The sequence below is a fragment of the Manihot esculenta genome, chromosome 2 (genome assembly GCF_001659605.2).
Source record: "Manihot esculenta cultivar AM560-2 chromosome 2, M.esculenta_v8, whole genome shotgun sequence".
Classification (NCBI taxonomy): Eukaryota; Viridiplantae; Streptophyta; class Magnoliopsida; order Malpighiales; family Euphorbiaceae; genus Manihot; species Manihot esculenta.
Window position 1 is genome coordinate 31,016,542 of NC_035162.2, and position 10,615 is coordinate 31,027,156.

General features: G+C 32.9%; 1 long non-coding RNA gene across 1 annotated transcript; it reads left to right on the forward strand.

Annotated features, from left to right (window-relative positions):
- Positions 1-3,808: 3,808 nt before the first annotated feature.
- On the forward strand, positions 3,809-7,019 carry LOC122723134. Its single transcript, XR_006350078.1, has 3 exons — positions 3,809-4,142; positions 4,238-4,286; positions 6,423-7,019. It is a non-coding gene; the product is annotated as an uncharacterized LOC122723134 (long non-coding RNA).
- The last annotated feature ends 3,596 nt before the right edge of the window (positions 7,020-10,615 follow it).

A 10,615-nucleotide genomic window follows, 5' to 3' on the forward strand; every position in this document is an offset into this window, starting at 1 on the left:
GAAGCAAGAAAGAATTAGAAACTGCCAGCTTGAAGAGGCTTGCCGAAGGTAGTGCAATAGACTTGATGCCAGTAGAATTGGAAATTCTAGTAGAGAACTAGCCCCCGAAATTAGAGGTAGAACAGCCTCTAATCCAGGTAACACATCGTCTTTTTCCTGAAAGACTTACTCAATCCAAAAGGGGAAAGGAAGAAAAAGAGATCTTCGAGATTTTTCGTAAAATCAAAGTTAACATACGCCTTCTTGAAACTATAAAGTAAATACCCAAGTATGCAAAATTTCTAAAAGATCTTTGCACTAATAAAAGAAAATTGTATGGGTATGAAAATATTAAGGAAGGTGAAAATGTGTCAGCTGTACTTCAAAGGAAGATTCCACAAAAATGTAAAGATAAAGGCATATTTGCGATATCATGTAAAGTTGGTACCTTTGAAGTTAGGAAGAAAAATGTGTGATTTAGGAGCTTCCATAAATGTTATGCCTCTGTTTATTTATTTATCTTTGGATGCAGGTCCTTTAAAATAAACAGGAGTCACACTCCAACTCGTCGATAGATCAATAGTCTATCCTAAGGGCGTGTTGGAGGATGTCTTGGTTCAAGTGGGAAAATTAATTTTTCCAATGGATTTTTTTTGTCTTGGACATAGAAGATGATTGTTCATCTAACTCCACCGATTTATTGCTAGGGAGACCATTCCTTAGCACAGCTAGAACAAAGATCGATGTGTATGAAGGCACGCTCATAATAGAGTTTGATGGAGAATAGGTAAAATTTAATGTCCATGATGCAATGAAGTATTCCTGATGATAATTTTTCTCTTTGCAACATATATGTTGTTGATCCTCTTGCTCAAGAAGCATTTAAATTAAGCAAGGAAGACAAGTTGGAGTAGCTCTAACTGAAAAGTTGACATTGTATGGCCTTGATAATAGCATAACTTGACTCGATGAGGAGATCATAGAGACAGTCCGCTCATTGGACACACCGAACCATAAGGTAAGTGCTTCTAACTCACTTCCAAGACCCAAAACTCATCACAAACTCCTCCCTTCTGTTCTTCAAGCACCGAAAATTGAGCTAAAAGTACTTCCTACGCATTTGAAATGTGTATTTCTAGGGAGTAAGAACACCATTCTGGTCATAGTTTCTAATAAGCTAAGTGAGAGTGAAGAAGATAAACTTGTTCAGGTATTGAAAAAAAAATAAGGAAGCTATTGGGTGGACAATCATAGATCTCAAGGGATTAAGTTCCTCTACATGCATACACAAGATCCTCCTCGAAGAGGATAGTAAGCCGAAGAGGGAAACACAAAGGAGACTGAATCCTGCTATGATGGAGGTTGTAAAAAAAATGTATTAAATTGCTTGATGCAAGAATAATATATCCAATTTCAGACAGCAGTTAGGTAAGTCCAGTCTAAGTCGTACCCAAGAAGAGAGGAATTACAGTGATAACCAATTCAGAAGGAGATTCGATTCCCACTCGTGTTCAAAACGGGTGGAGGGTTTGTATAGACTGCTGCAAGCTAAATTCAGTAACTAGAAAGGATCATTTTTCTTTACCTTTTATTGATCAAATGTTAGAAAATTGGCAGGAAAATTTCACTTTTATTATTTGGATGGTTTTTCAGGTTTTTACAAAATACTAGTGGCCCTAGAAGACCAAGAGAAAATGACTTTCACATGTCCGTTTGGCACTTTTGCCTATAAAAGAATATCTTTTAGGCTCTGTAATATACCGACAACTTTCCAAAGATGTATGGTCAATATATTTTTGGAATTTATTGAGAAGATAATAGAGGTATTCACGGACAACTTTATGGTTTATGGTTTATGGTAATTCATTTGATGAATGTCTAATCAACCTCACTTACATTTTGAAAAGATGTTTGGAGTCTAATTTAGTCTTGAATTATGAAAAATGTCATTTGATGGTGGATCAAGGTTTAATTTTAGGTCATGTAGTGTCTAAAAGAGGAATAGAAGTTGATAAGGCTAAAGTTGATGTGATTAAGACTTTACCATATCCTACTTGTGTGCAGGACATTAGTTCTTTTCTTGGTCATGTAGGATTGTATAGGAGGTTTATCAAGGACTTCCACTACAAAAAAACTGTGAAATTGCGACCAAAATTAGCGACCAAATTTTTTGGTCGCTATATAGCTAACAATCAGCGACCATTCTGCGACTGAATGAATGAAATAATATTTTTATTTAACAAAATGCTTAACGACCAATTTTTGGTCGTTAATTGGTCGCTATTTAGCGACCAAATATAAAATGGTCGCTAATTTAGCGGGAATTAATGGCGCGAGTTATTAGCGACCATTTTTGCGACGAAATTGCAACAACTTTTTGGGCAGGGATATTTAGCGACCATATTTAGCGACTAAAATAATTAGTTGCTAAATAGCGACCAATCAGCGACCATTTTATTTTTAAAATTTTAATTTAATTTTTAATTAAATTTTATTTTATTTAAAATTTTAAATTAAGTAATTTCAATTCGGTATATAAAACGACGTCGTTTTGACAATTTAAGGGATGCTCTAATCTAGGGATGTAAACGGGTAGGGTACCCGTGAAAATTAAACTACCCGAACCCGAACCCGATTTATATTAGTAATATCCGAACCCGTTCCGAACCCGATTAAAAATTAATTTAAACTATCCGAATCCGTTCCAAACCCGATTATTATTATCCGAATAAAACCCGAACCCGTTTAATCTTATATATTTTAAATAATAATTTATATAAAAAATATTTTTCATTAATAATTTTCATATAAAAAATATAATATTTCTAAAAAATATTTAAATTTAAATTTTTAAATAAAAATATATAAAAAAAAATTATAAATATTATTATAAAATATAATTTTTTATATTAGATTAATTATTTATATAAACGGATTCGGGTAGTGGGTACTCTGTACATAAAATCCGAATCTGATTCGAACATGCAACAGGTATTATTTTTAAAATTAACCCTAATTCCTAATCCCTAATTTGTAATCTCTAACCCTAATTCCTAATTAATCCCTAATTCATAATAAAATTAACCGTAATCTCTAATTCCTAATCTCGAATCCCTGATCCCTAATTCATAATCCCTAACCCTAATCCCTAATTTTAATCTCTAAAATAGCGATCAATCAGCGACCATTTTATTTTTAAAATTTTAATTTAATTTTTAAATAAATTTTATTTTATTTAAAATTTTAAATTAAGTATTTTCAATTCGGTATATAAAACGACGTCGTTTTGACAATTTAAGGGATGCTCTAACCTAGGGATGTAAACGAGTAGGGTACCCGTGAAAATTAAACTACCCGAACCTGATTTATATTAGTAATATCTGAACCCGTTTCGAACTCGATTAAAAATTAATTTAAACTATCTGAATCCGTCCCAAACCCGATTATTATTATCCGAATAAAACCCGAACCCGTTTAATCTTATATATTTTAATTAATAATTTATATAAAAAATATTTTTCATTAATAATTTTCATTTAAAAAATATAATATTTCTAAAAAATATTTAAATTTAAATTTTTAAATAAAAATATATAAAAAAAATTTATAAATATTATTATAAAATATATTTTTTATATTAGATTAATTATTTATATAAATGGATTCGGGTAGTGGGTACCCTGTACATAAAACCCGAATCCGATCCGAACCCGCAACGGGTATTATTTTTAAAACCCAAACCCGATTATAACTACCCAAATTCGTCCTATTAGGGTTCGGTCGGATCGGATACCCGAAAAAATCCGATCAGTTTACATAGCTACTCTAACCTAATTCCTAAACCAAATTATCCGAATAGTAACCCATTCCCGATTGCTCTTTTCCCTTCCCTCCTCTGCCTTGCCTAAATCCCTAAACCAAAGTCTAAACCTAATCAATTCTTCATTTTTATTCAATATCAATCCCTTGTTTTCCTCCCCTTCTTTTTACCGAATCTGCTTTTCCCTGTCCCGACCTACCTGCCGTCGGCCATCTGCTCTCCCCATCGGCTGCCATCTTGCATCGCGAACGGTATTAACGACACCCTACTGCCACCTTGTGTCGATTTTCTACTGCTCTAATCTACCCATTGGTTTCCTCTGCTGTGTGGCTGAGTCTTTGAGGTATTTTACCTTGAATCTGTTAATTAGTTTTGTTTTAAGTTGAAGCAGTTTGTTACCTTTTTTTATTGTGAATATATATTTTTTTGTGCTTGCAGTGCAGGTGCATCAGTATTTTTTAACTTTAATCATTAATCTCCACTCCTGGTGAGCCTTTGAGATATGCTGGGTTTATATATTGTTAGTGAGATATCCTTTAAGTTATGCAAACTCACAGTCCTTTCCCTAATATGAACCCAAATCCTGCTAGAGAAAAAACCACTATAATTAATTCTCTGTGCCTCCCCCGATTTTATGCATGTTGTCCACTCCAGTTGTTTTGTTTTTCCTTTGCAGTTTCTTTTGTTCAGTGTTTCTTTTTGCTTGTAGGTAGAATTGAAATTTTTGAGAATGCTAAGAACGGTCCCCGAAATTTCCTTACAGTGTATCCCAACTATTTTGGGATTAAAACTAATTTAGATTTGAATTGAACAGTTAAGCTATATATATATATATATATATATATATATGTACATATATATATATGTGTTGGCTTTGTGATTAAAATATCTATATTGGATTTGCTGCCATTGTGTCCTTCAATTTTTCAATATGTTGATTTGAATTGGCATTTGATTGATCAAATAAGTTTAGTCGGAGCTTTGGTTTGGGTATTTGGAAGTTGGCATTGCTTTTTTTGAGGACCTTGCCAAATTAGAAGCAAGCTCGCTACCCACAAGAACCTAAAGACTTTGGTTTAGGGATTTAGGCAAGGCAAGGCACAGCCACACTGCATTAGTTCAGCAACCCTTGTCACTAATAACAAACAATCCACTTTTCCAAGTAGGATAATCATTTATAAACAATTTAGTTTACTCAATAGAACATAGATAAGTAAAAACTCAAGCAAAGATTACAATCCAAGTATCTGTAATCTTCAGGCATATTCAAGTGAACTTTAACAAGTGTTACTATTCGGATAATTTGTCAAAGCTTTGAAAGAAATTAACTTATATAAAAACACAAATTCAGATTAATTTGATTAATAGCATTTGTATAGTAAATGATTAGACAAAAAAAAACTTATTTATTGGACTTAAATATAATATTTACAAATTATTAACTTAGACTTATTTAATATTTAATATTAATTGGACTTAAAAAACTTAGCATTGGGCTCTAGATTTTTTTGAAGGTTTTCAGCCTTTCCCTAGCTGGTCCTTCTACACATACAGGTGGGTCCATAACACATGAGGAGTATGCTAGACGCATACAAAATGCTAACACAGACAAAGTTCCTCCAACAGCAGCTGAGTTGTTTCTCCATACCCATACAAAGAAGAGTGATCACAACAAATTTGTTGATAAACGAGCTGAAATTGTTTATGTAAGTTTCTATATAAACAAGTTGACTTTCTAAGTAATATCTTGCAAATATGATTTTGATGTCTATGTGATTTATTTTTAGTTGTGTGATTGATTTTGAGTTGTTGATTGATATTGAATTGTGTTATTGATTTTCAATTGCAAGTATGATTATGATATGTAGGTGATTCTCACAAGGAAATTGTATATGATTCTCAGTTGTTGATTGATTTTCAGTTGTGTGATTGATTTTCAATTGCAATTATGATTCTGATATGTAGGTGATTCTCACAAAGAAATTGTTTATGATTCTCAGTTGTGTGATTGATTTTGAGTTGTTGATTGATTTTGAGTTGTGTGATTGATTTTCAGTTGCAAGTATGATTCTGAAATCTAGGTGATTATCACTTGGAAATTGTTTATGATTCTCAGTTGTGTGATTGATTTTGAGTTGTTGATTGATTTTGAGTTGTGTGATTGATTTTGAGTTGTTGATTGATTTTGAGTTATGTGATTGATTTTCAGTTGCAAGTATGATTCTGATATTTAGGTGATTATTCGAAGAAAATTGTTTATGATTCTCAGTTGTGTGATTGTTTTTGAGTTGTTGATTGATTTTGAGTTGTTGACTGATTTTGAGTTGTGTGATTGATTTTCAGTTGCAAGTATGATTCTGATATCTAGGTGATTCTCACAAGGAAATTGTTTATGATTCTCAGTTGTGTGATTGATTTTGAGTTGTTTTATTGATTTTCAGTTGCAAGTATGATTCTGATATCTAGGTGATTCTAAGTTGTGTGATTCATTTTTCTATTATCATATCTTGCAAGTATTGTAAATGTGATATCTTGCAGGTATTATAATTGTCATATATTGTAGGTATTAGCATTTTTCCTTACTTTAGTATTCAAATTGAACTGTTATTCTGTGATTTTCTAGGAAAATTATTTGAAGCTAAAAGAACAACATTCAAGCCAGAATGTGGGATCAGATCCTGTGGAAGGAGATGGAGGAACTATTAATGAGGATCAATTGTTCATTACTGCAGCAGGAGGATGGCAAGGAAGTTGAGTTTATGGTTTAGGTAGTGCTGCCTCTTCTGCCTTCTCTCAAACAGGAACTGTGGGAAAAACAACAAATGTTCCATCATCCCAATCACCAGAATGGAAGAAGGAAATTGAAGCAAAGTTTGAAGAGAAGTATAATAGTTTGCAGAAACTTGTACTAGACCAAAATCAGATAATAGCTCAAATGCGTGATGAACTACAGGCAAGGAGGATGGGACAGCAGTCTTCCTCATTGATGCCATCAACATCTGATATGCCTCCAGCTCAAAGATCCCCTGGTTATTCACATATAGATTAGCATGATATCATTTCTCACTGACTTTAATAATATATTTTATGATATGAATTTGATACTATTTGGATTAATTATGTATTTTGAGATATTTTAAGTTTCATAGTCTTGAACTATAGTAATGTTTTGGATTTTTAGATTGCATAATTATGAAATGAAGTTGATGTTTATATATTATCTTTGATGTTTTATGTATTGAAATGTGTGTACATATTGATATTTTAGCAGGTTTATGAATTTATTGGAAAAATGATATGAATCAGATTTAAAAGCATTTATTAGTGACTAATCAGCCACAAAAGCAAATTAAATAATAAATATATATTTCATTTTACGACCAAAACAGCGACCATTTTGCGACTAAAAATTAACGACCAATTTACTTCCATACAGCGACTAAATTCTTAAGAAATAGCGACCAAATTAGCGACCATTTTGCGACAAAAAATTAACGACCAATTCACTTCCACACAACGACTAAATGTTCTTCCTTGAGGCGATCAAATAACAACGAAATAGCGACCAAATTAGCGACCAAAATAGCGACCATTTCGCGACAAAAAATAAACGACCAATTTACTTCCATACAGCGACTAAATACTCTTTCTTGAGACGATCAAATAACAACGAAATAGCGACCAAATTAGCGACCGAAATAGCGACCATTTAGCGACCACATTATAGCGACCACATCAGCGACCATTTAGCGACCAACTTATAGCGACCAAATCAGCGACCATTTAGCGACCAAATTATAGCGACCAAATCAACGACCATGTAGCGACCAAATTTTGACGACTAATTTTCAACCATGACACCAAATTAGCGACCAAAAAATGGTCGCTGAATGGTCGCTATTTTAGCGACCAACGTTCAGATTGTCGCAAAATAATTAGCGACTGGCCAAACACCGACCAATTTGTTTGGTCGCTAAATGGTCGCTATTTCGTAATAGCAACCAAATTTGTCTTTTTAGCGACCAAAATTTTGGTCGCTAAATCACTGTTTTTTTGTAGTGTTCTCAAGGATTGCTCAACCATTATGCAAGCTTTTGCAAAAGGAAGTGCTGTTTAATTTTGATGAAGAGTGTCAATAAGCCTTCGACACTCTGAAACAAAAGCTAGTTGTTGCCCCCATCATGCATGCACCGAATTAGAACTATCCATTTGAAATAATGTGTGATATAAGCAATTATGCCTTAGGAGCCACTCTTGGTGAACAAATTGATAAAAAACCTCATGTTATATGTTATGCATCTAGAACTTTAGATAAGGCCCAAAGCAATTATACCACCATTGAAAAAGAAGTTTTAGCAATTGTCTTTACCTTAGAAAACTTTAGATCATATTTGTTAGATACTAAAGTAATTGTGTTTTCTAACCATGCAGTATTGAAGTACCTCTTGAGAAAGAAAGAAGCAAAATCGCGACTAATTAGGTGAATTTTGTTATTGCAAGAATTTGACCTTGAGATCAAATATAAAAAGGGATCAGAAAACTTAGTGGCCGATCACCTAAATCATTTATTTCAACTCCAAGATGAATTTCCTTTAAAAAATGAATTTTATGATGAACAATTATTTTCTGTGTAGGTAGTAAGCCCTTGGTATGTGGGTCTGATGAACTATATGGTGACCAAAAGCTTTCCAGCAGGAATGTCAAGAAGCAGAAAAGAAAAATTGAACCATGATGCACAACAAAACATTTGGGATGAGTCGTACTTATGGAAATTCTGTGCTGATCGAATAGTTGTTGATGACATTTTGATTAATATCAAGCCTAGTATTATATGAATAGTACCTAACAAATGCCTCAATCAACTGGTCCCAATCTCTTCTAATCTCCCTTTCCAAATTTTATTACCATGACATAGTAGGTCTCTCTAATTACAAAGGGAAAAGGTGAGTGATTTGATCATCTCCTAACCATGTCATCTTCATGATGAGAAGATATCGCTTCACATGGATGGTTAGATCTCCAAGCCCATCAAACTTGGGCAAAGATGACATCTTGAACATACTTGGCAATTGGACTTATACATGGAGCCCCAAATCATCTACATCACCCAATCTTTGAAGCTTAAATTGCTTCTTAATGTTAGCTTCAAGCTTCTCCACATTCCATATGAAGGCACGATAGGACTAATTCGTCTGGCTTCGAGGGATAGTGGCAATGAAGGATGCAAGTGTGGTGTGCAATTGGGACTGTGGTGTAAGGAGAGGTGGCAATAGTTGTTGAACAAGTGACTTGCTGGTGAGGTAGGCAGGCAACAGCTAGTTTAATTCTTACCATAGAGGTGAAACGATGGAGATGGGAGAAAAGAGAGAGTGGAGGCTACAAAGGAAAGAAAGAGTGAAAAGGATACGATTAGGGTTAAAGGAAGATAAAGAAAAGGGAAAAAAATAGAATAGTAATAAAAAAGGTAAATAAATAGTTAGAGGTAAAAAGTTTCATGTGATAGTAACTAATAGTGTTGTAATGTGGTCGTGGTGTGAACTTTGCCTGTGCCTTGCAAAACATTCAATATTTTGCACAATTATTTATTAGTTTTATTATTTTTTATTTATTTTTATTGGTCCTCACTCTTTCCAACCTCCATGAATGAAATGATAAAAATTAAAACTAGAGGATTTCTAGTTGAACCACAGTTGAAAATAACTTTTTAAAAAAAAGAAAATATTATTAAGTGTCCTAAAAATGAAAAATTAAAATAAAATCAAAGAACAGTAAAGTAAAATGATAAGGCTTGGACACACTCTTCTCCCAAGTGCCCTCTTTTAACTTCTTAGGCTAGACATTCAGTGCCATGCTAAGCTTAATTGATTTTTACTTCTAGACAAACATCCTTCACAACTACTTCCATCTCTGTATTCATTCAATATCCAAATCAATTTCTCTGCTTCTAAGGGATTAAAATTATCGGAGATGATGATTAAATATATTTCTTAATCATTTTTATCCTTGAAAACTTATTCATTAAGTTCAACATCTATGATAAAAGACTTTACAAGATATATCAGTCCATCAAGAGTAAAATTACTGCAAAATGTAATATTTAACTTGTCATCAAGATTCATGTAAAAAATGTTTTAAATAATGGGTCAATGATATCCAGACCATTGAATTCCATGTAAACTGTCCTATTATACATATCAATCTTAACTCTAGTTGTATTAAGAAAAGATCTACCTAGCAATACCAGAAGACTTGAAAAACTTATCTCTTTCATATCCAGAATATAGAAATCAATAGGAAAAACTAACCTATCAACTTGAACTAAAATGTCCTCTATAAGGTTGATCATGCTTAGTTTAATCGGTTGGAGGATATAGTCATGGATGCAGTAGGTAGTCATGTAATAAATAACGAGACATATGAAATGCCAAATTCCGCTGCACAAAAACTGTATGATATGTTAAATGTAGCTAAGCAATAACTGTGGGCTGAATGTCAAAGTCACTCTCAATTATTAGCAGCTTCACGTTGCTTAATCTGAAGGCATAACATTATTTCTCAAAGAGGTTTTTATTGTGAACTTATAAAAGAAATATTACCAAGTGACAATATCATGACATATAGCTTTTACTCAACAAAGAAACTAATTCAAGGATTAGGGCTTCCTATCAAAGAGATATATTGTTGTATTAATAGGTGTATGATTTATTGGGAAGATGGTATAAAACTAACTAGATGCAAATTTTGTAACCATATAAGGTTCAAACGACAAAAAGACACTACAGGAAAAGGTAAGACTCTTATACCATACAAGAAGAT